This window comes from Pyrgilauda ruficollis, unplaced genomic scaffold (genome assembly GCF_017590135.1).
Source record: "Pyrgilauda ruficollis isolate IOZ18807 unplaced genomic scaffold, ASM1759013v1 scaffold32, whole genome shotgun sequence".
NCBI lineage: Eukaryota > Metazoa > Chordata > Aves > Passeriformes > Passeridae > Pyrgilauda > Pyrgilauda ruficollis.
Genome location: NW_024524600.1, coordinates 5,922,446 through 5,929,829, shown reverse-complemented (window position 1 = coordinate 5,929,829; position 7,384 = coordinate 5,922,446).

Sequence of the window (7,384 nt, the reverse complement as noted above, 5' to 3'; positions counted from 1 at the left end):
CTTTTAATTATGAAAATAAATGGGAACTCGAAGATATTTGTAGATGGTTTTATTACTTCTGAAGAGTCATCTCACAATTTTAATTTATTCAAAAATTAAAATACCATGTAAATTGTTCCTCTTCCTCTAGCAAATGCAAAATCAATTTCAACCAAATATATGCAATGTGGATCCCTCTACACAAGTAAATCAAAATGTTTGTTACATTCATGCAGCTATGCAAAGAGTTATAGAAAGGACTCCAACATAATAAGCAGACATTTTCCCCACAACTGAGGGAAAAAGAGACCTTTCAGTCTATGCACTTCCACAATTAGTACAGCCAAAACCAGGATAAAAGTATGTGAGGGTATGATAAAGTCTTACAGAGTAATAAAGGAGAGAATCTTAAGAATGAGGAACATAGCCCTTTCCTAAAAACAAGAGTAAGGGATGTTTAGTACCCCATAAAGGAGTGACTACATGTACTTTCTTCCAATATTCAATTAATCTGTAGAACCCAAAGAGAAGTAACATAGGGGGCAAAAAGACCTACTTAGTTTGTAGAAAAACATACAAAACCACATAAAAATGCATGGATATTGCTCTTATTAAAAGAAGGAACTTGAATTTCCATTCCCCAGCACGTAAGCTAGTTTCTGGATAGGGTAGAATAGTAGCAAAACTTTGCAGAGAGACAGGTTAATTTTGTAGGCAGTGTTGACACAACAGTTCAGTTAGCTTGTCCTTAACCTTCCAAAGTGCCTCAAATTATCTGTATCTGTATGTACACGTCCTTAGTTTTCTTTAAACTGCAGCTCTGATCTTCCAGGAATATTGTACTAACATTCCAGACCAGGGCCCTGGCACTTCCCAGCACGCTGCTTTGACATAAAAAGCAACAACCACTCAAGTTTTGGGTATGATTACCTTCTAATCATACTTTCTGCATGCAAAAAGCTAAAAGGTGACTAGCTGGCCACATCACATTTTTCACCCCCAAGCTCACCAAATTGTTCTCCATCACAGTATCTTCCCTCTAGGAGAAGTAATTAATGAATTGCAAGCAGTCTGTTTTGCAGGACTCATTTTTTCAAAAAAAATACATATGTATGGATCTTGAGATCTTCAGAAAGACATGTCAACAATTCATTCTTGTATTTAAAGTAGAAGGAAAGGAAATTATAAGCACTAGTGTATTACCTGCTGTCTTCCATAGCAGGTCACTCTGAGTGTTTTATTCTTCTCTGCAAAAATACTGCAGCACAGAAATGCTTTAAACCCCACCTTTAATTCAGATTTAGAACCCAGCTTTAACCATATCAGTCTATGGGTATAGTTTCAAATTAACTTCTTAAATGCAACAAGGGATGGGAGTTCTAGTCCTCCTTCTTGCCCTTTCTCACCTCTCTTACCCACCACTCAGCTCCAGTGCTTATCTTAAACAGTCTCCAGGATCTCATCTGATCTCCTTGTAAACTGATGTAATCTATGCAAATTCTAACCCAGCAAAAATGTTTTGTTTATTCTGCTTTGGCTGATTGCTGAGATGAGTTGACTTACCTCAGGATCAGAAAAGTTCAGTTAGGCAGTGTGATTTCCAGAGCTGATGCAAAACCAGGAATACTAAGATAAAAGAAAGAGGAAAGAAAGGAGAACCTGGAAATAGGGGGAAGCAGCAAGACCTCCTTTGGCTGAGTGGTAAGGTAGCTTGGCAGCTTAACCTCTTCTAAGAGTGGGTTCACAAGAAAGGACTTCATCTCATCTAATGGCTCACTGTCTTTAAAAGTGAGGAGGTCTTACTACTTTCTCCAGCCACAGACTCCTGACCCTTTCCTTGTGCCAAATCTGGTTTTCAACAGGCTTTGTGCTTACACCATTCAACTTTTTAAATGGATGAAAAAGGGACTTGACACAGGAAAGCAAATAAACAGCTTTTTGTTAGCTAGGTAGTTAAATTGTCTTTTTGAGGTATCAGACAATTGGCAGATCTGGTATGTGAGGAGAGAAACAGGACAATGAGGCCAAGAATGTGGGAAGAGAGATGTGGGAGGAAGATGTCTTATCTGAGCAGCCCTGAGCAGCTGGATTGGCTCAGCCATATTGTGTAACTTTGTTCTGGTTGCAGCAGTGAGCAATGGAGACAGCAAAAGGTACCTTAGGAAAAGGACAATTGCCCATTCCTTGCTCTGTGCATAGGGTGATTCGGGTACCTTGGCTTTCTCATTTTAAACCCCATAAATATTGTGTCTGCTTAAGTCAGCCAAATATATGAATGAAAGACACTAGACCAGATGGTCCAGTAGTGTAAGAGGGAAAGGTCAATATCCGGATTATAATCCACTGAAAGTCAGAAAAGAGAGGTTGAGGATTTGCCCTGCTCAATTTACTTGAGATTTGCATAAGGAACTCAAGGCGACTAGAGGCTGATAATAAAATGGCAAATGAGGGTCATGTTGATGAGTGTGGAGCAATACACTCAGAAGGAAATCTAAACAAACCTTTAAATTAACTGTCACATCTTGGAAATGTAGTTTATTTGGAACAGTCAATGAAAAGCCTTAAGTTAATGTTCTATACTGTTAAAAGAAAAGCTAAACCAAAACAAACAAAAAGAGAGAGTTAACAATTAATGAGAAAGGAATGCAGAATGAATTGGAAAAGGTTGTTATGCCACTGTAAACTTTCACTCTGTCTACATTTTGAATAACAGAGGTAGCCCATCTGAAGGAGGATATGGAGTACGTGGCAGGAGGAGAGTCTTGACATACAGAATAGTTTCATATGTGAAAGTAGCGAGATAAGACTCTTGGCTCAGAAGGAATGTGAATATCTGATTAATTTAAAAGAGCTCTATGATAATTTACATCATGCAGAAAATAAACATGAAACAATTATTTCTCACAGTGTAAATATAAGGACCTGCTGAAAGAAAAAATCATAAAGCAAAGTTAAAATAAATACACATAAAAAGATTGTACTTTTAAGTAGACGACTTGAAGATAGAAGTGCTATCTGGCTGCAAATAATGACAGAACTGCCATCTGACTGCAAATTTTGGGAAGGAAAAAGGTAGGAATAGTTAAGAAAGAGAGATTAGACAAAACCATGGATCTTATGACCAAGAGAAGTCAGAAAAATCACTGTATTCTGTGTCTTTTTCACCTCAATCCAGCTGTATCTTAAACCCCTTTTTCTGTTCCTTTCCTTTCCCTACAGCTCACTAGCTACTGGCGTGGCCTAAAGTACACTAAACCTCACAGGTTACTTTTGACTTGCAGACTGGGTCCACATGAAGCATCACCTTGGCTGCTCTGCCCTCTTCTAGAGGACTTACTTCCATGTTAAAGTTTTCCTGTGCTTTAATAAAACAGTGAGCAAAACAGTCAGTTTGATCCCCTGCAAGCAGATTTTTATCCAGTGTTGCAGATACAGAACTAGTTTTTTATATTCCACAAGCCCCAAGTACTCCTGAGCATAGGCAAGACGAAAACCCCCAGATATGATGTAGTCAATTTCTTTGTCTGCACAATCACAGGCAACCCATTCTTTATCCAGCCCCTAATCTCTTTTGTTTTCATTAGGTGCTGGGATGGTGTCCTGTGACTGGTTTTACCATTTTTCCATTTCCAAACTCTCTTCCCTTATGTATTCCTACTCTTTCTGTAATGGTGTAAATTTTCGCCAGTTAGGTACTTGAAGAGTCTGCAATAAAAGGCTGAAGGAAATTAAGCGAGCAGAATATCCTTCTGTCTGTAGTGGGGTTTATTAAATATAATGGTCCAAATAAGCTTTCAGCTCTAAATCTTTGAATCACTGATTACCTGATGCTGGGAGTAAAAAAGCCTACCTGATATTTGCCTTGCTTTTACATTCTTCTCTAAACATGTGCTGGTGCCTACCTATCAGAGACAGGACATGATGCCAGCAAGATACTTGAGATGATCTCCTAGAGCAGCTTTTCTGTTAATGATTGGATGTAACATGAAAATTAGCATGAAAATTATTTCTCCTTTTGTCCTTTCTCCAGCTCTCCTTTTTCCTGACTGTCAATTTGATAAAAATGTGTTAAGAGACATCAACTAAATTCTCAGCTCCTACAAATTTGCACGTTTATCTTGGAAACAGCAGTTAGAGTTAAATGATTTACCTATAACTGTATTTTTTTTAATCCTCCTGTGGAGTACATTATACTATTACTTATCATAATAGTTTTTGCAGCATGTTGCAATAGAATTTTGTGGCTATATTCTTTGGTGTTAACTGCCTGACTTGTAGCATCTCAATCAAATAGAACAGTTTAGATGAACTACCGTGTTCCAAGCTGCTGGGTCAGCAATGCTTGGTGACCAAGACTTGATTTTATCATCAAACCTAAAACTAATCTAAGTACACTTCCAACAACCCTAGCTCGAACTGTATCCATTGAGAAAGACATATCAAAAACATACTGGCTGCATCAAAGAAAGTTTCTATGCCTGGAAGGTTTTAGAACTTGAAGAGACACAAAATATTTTTCTTTTCAGAATTATGACAAAAATACTTTCCTGATACAAATATAGTGTCGGGTTTTGAATATCTTTAATAAAGCTTTTTCTAAATAAAAAACATTTTTCTTCCAATAGATGTATGTTAAATTTGCATAATGTGCTATAAACTACTGAAAAAAAGCCACTTATGCTGCCGACACCCAAAGATAATCAGTGTGAGTTCTTGCAGCATTAGAGGAAATATGATCACAGGATTTGTAGATAAGCAAGCTTTAAGAAGGACTACGACCCCCTATCAACCAGACAGCCTCCAAGATAAGGACCCTTCACAACCCGTGTATAGAATTTACTTCTCTTCTTGAAAGATATATTTTTAAATTGCTTCTTATCATTGCCACTGGAATTAAAGATAAACTGTTGACACGCTCATGGTCAGATATGATTCCTTAAATACACACATACACAGATGAAACATTTTTCTTGTGGCTGTGTTGCAAAAGCTTTTGCTCGATTGAGCTGGATCCATTGATTCATTATTTAACTTTAGGTCATTATTTAATCTTTCACAAGAGGAACTAATTTTTAGGTAATTTAAGTAGATTTTACAGTATTTAGAGAAACTGACCTTTTCAATTGAAAATGATTTTCAGAAAGAAACAAGCCTCTGAGTGCGCTCATGTGTTAAAAGAGAACATCCTTTAGAGACAAACATCTGAAACAAATGTCCCCTGGAGGTGTACACTATTCCAGTCATTACAGAGGGAGTTCTTATTTAATGCCAGTCCCTGGGATCCTGTCAGTACCTGCACCCATTAAGCCTATCACTTTGCAACTTTACACCAAAATCCTTGATATTGTTTTCCTGTGTAAGCTTCTAGCATGCCTGTTCTCGTCTTCCTGCACAGAGAGACAGAGAGCTCCACATGTCGTCTCTCAAATGGGCCAGACACACATTAAAACATGAGTCCTCTTCCTTTGCTAGATTCCAGCCATGCATGAAAAATACTCAAACCCTACTGAAATGGCAGAATTAATCCATCCCTTCAGCCTGTTTTTCAGAGGAACAGAAACAAATTTTTGTACTCCACTCATCTTTTCTCATCTAGGAAAGCGTGGAAACATCACTGAAAATTCCACAGTGGCAAAACACTGGTGTTTCCTATCTCATATTGGCACTATAACAGTTCATTAATTACTTTTAAAGGTGATAAGGGCATCATGAAGTACAAGGAATCTTCTAATACACAACATATGATAAATTCTAGGCTGAAGCAGCTTCTAAATCTATCTCTCACTCCTTTTCTAATAATAAAATCTTAAAACCAGCAGGGTAGGAATCTGCATATGATGTAATACCTGAAGACAATTAAATTCATATTTTTGTGTGCTTATTTGAAGCTTTTTCATTGAAATCAGTGGGGGTTTTGCCTGATCAAGGTCTTCTTGCACAAATGACCAACTGCAAATGTGTTAGGAAAAACTGATGTCTTGTTGTGGTGTGTGGGGCAGTGAATCACAAGTGGTTTGTCTCCATTAGAAGTAAATAAAAGAAAAATCAATGAAAATTTCTTGAAATGGTTCGTTAATTCCTATACAAAAGAATTTCTTACTTTTATCCTAACTAGAAAGCAGATTTATTGCACAGAACATTAGCTTAAGAATAAACCTGGTGTTGACTTCAGAATGAAACAATTAAAATAAAAACAATTTGAGACAAAAAGCCAACAAAAAGTATATTAAGCTTACTCTCCCGAAAGGGAAAATATTTTATAGAGCATTTTCTAGCATCTTTGTCTATTTCAAGTCCAATGATACAATCAAAACTTATTTGAGTCCTTGAGAAATATGCTCTTTCACAGATTTAACTTTAGTTCCAGTAAGGAACTAGGTCTCTAATGAAAGTTTTAGGTGGATTTCAGATGCCTGAATGTTTCTGACACAGATGCCAAAGATGGCATTTTAGATCAACTGTAATCAGAAATATTTAAAAAGGGCAGAAAACCATGTGGGCTGCATGTTTGCATCTGACAGAGCAACACAAAGCAGGAGAATGAGACAGTTTACACAGCAGAGGTGCACATGCCAAGGCATATGTCTTATCCTGAAGATATTCTTCTGTGTTGGACTGGGGTATAATGCCTCACAGTGAAGGATACTTGCTCCTGTGAAACTCTTCTGTGCCTCTTGGTCAAGTACATGTTTTTTTCACTGCTAAATTGTTAATTATTACTTCAGCAATATTATTCCCTGAGGCCCAGGCACCTAAACTCTAGAGAATAGAAGGAATGTACTCCACTGGCTTCTTCTCTGTTCTGCTAGCTGATGGTATCATAATTCCTGAAGCAGTATAAAGGAAACAGAGTTATTTAGTAAAAGGCATAAAGACTTTTGACTTAGTATTGACTCAGTCCAAATCCACAAAGTTGTTTACATAATTAACTCCCACTGATTTTAGTATGTATGGATACTATTACTATTTAAACCTAGCTCTCTTGCTAAAAGATGTAGGACTGGATAGAAGCCAGGCAGTCCCTGACTGTGACTGTGGCTTACTGTGCAGGCTTGTCTGATGTGGCTTCAAGGCCTTACTCCAAAAGGACCTAGTTGGTTGGGAGCATAAACCTATAACCAGGACTACTATAAAATCAACTGTATAATCACAAAGATTATGATCTGGCAAGAAACTGCTGCTATTGAAGTTTATATTCAAAAGGACATATTCTGCATTGCAAATATGGATGATAGCTAGCAGTAATGTGTTGTGAAAGGGAGAAATGGAATGGTTGCTATGCATGATAGAGAAATATACTATTCTCTTCTTGCCTCAATTACTGTTAGAAATACACACAGTCTCACCCTGGTACCAGGGCTGTAGGCTATCTTGTGATGATGCTGGTGTCTACACACTGTAAGAA